Source organism: Arachis ipaensis, chromosome B08 (assembly GCF_000816755.2).
Source record: "Arachis ipaensis cultivar K30076 chromosome B08, Araip1.1, whole genome shotgun sequence".
Lineage (NCBI taxonomy): Eukaryota > Viridiplantae > Streptophyta > Magnoliopsida > Fabales > Fabaceae > Arachis > Arachis ipaensis.
Window position 1 is genome coordinate 25,601,737 of NC_029792.2, and position 763 is coordinate 25,602,499.

The following is a 763-nucleotide window of genomic DNA, read 5'->3' on the forward strand; positions in this document are numbered from 1 at the left end:
TTTGGAGTTGATTTTTTATTATCTTCCAAAAATTTTTGTTTTGCAACATATATAGCTAAACACCACCCTAAAAATAACAATAATCATAACAATAACACTAAGCAAGGTTTAAAGGAGATCAATGACACCTAGACAAATAAACAGAGGAAGAACATAAAAATGTATAAACATAGTGTAATAAAATTGATGCTAAAATAACATTACCTTATGGAATAACTACTTATTTAAACCCTGTTTACTATACATAGCCTATTAGTATGTATACAAAAGTAAAAATCATAGGAAGAAATTGTTGAAAATTCGATACTTACAAAGAATGCATAACTTGAATGTTTTTTCCGCTGTCAATAAGGTAGAAATTCGATACTTTACAAAATCAAACGATCATGAATTTGGGTAAACGGTCGATTTTGTCCCGAAAGATCAATCGTTATTTAAATTGGTCTTTTAAAGATCTTTTCAATCAAATTCATATTTTAAACATTTTAAATTAATTATTTTAATTATTTCGTCACTTTTATTACTAATGACATCAAAATTTATTAATTTGATATGTTAAGTGATACCACAATATACACCTAATAATTTTAATTGACTATTAACTTGATAAATTTATAAAATTAAATCAAATTAAAACTTAATTGAAGTGAAAACTTGAAGCATTAGATCTCTCCATTTGAGATTTATTTGATTTAATTTTATAAATTTATTATGTTAATAGTTAATTAAGATTACTAAATATATATTATGATATCATTTAATT

The 763-nt window shown here is 23.1% G+C and overlaps 1 protein-coding gene across 1 annotated transcript in view; it reads right to left on the reverse strand.

Annotated features, from left to right (window-relative positions):
* Window positions 1–763, reverse strand: part of LOC107613979 (ras-related protein RABA1f) — a 4,413-nt gene that overhangs the window by 2,707 nt on the left and 943 nt on the right. The gene's annotated exons all lie outside the window — the stretch shown is intronic.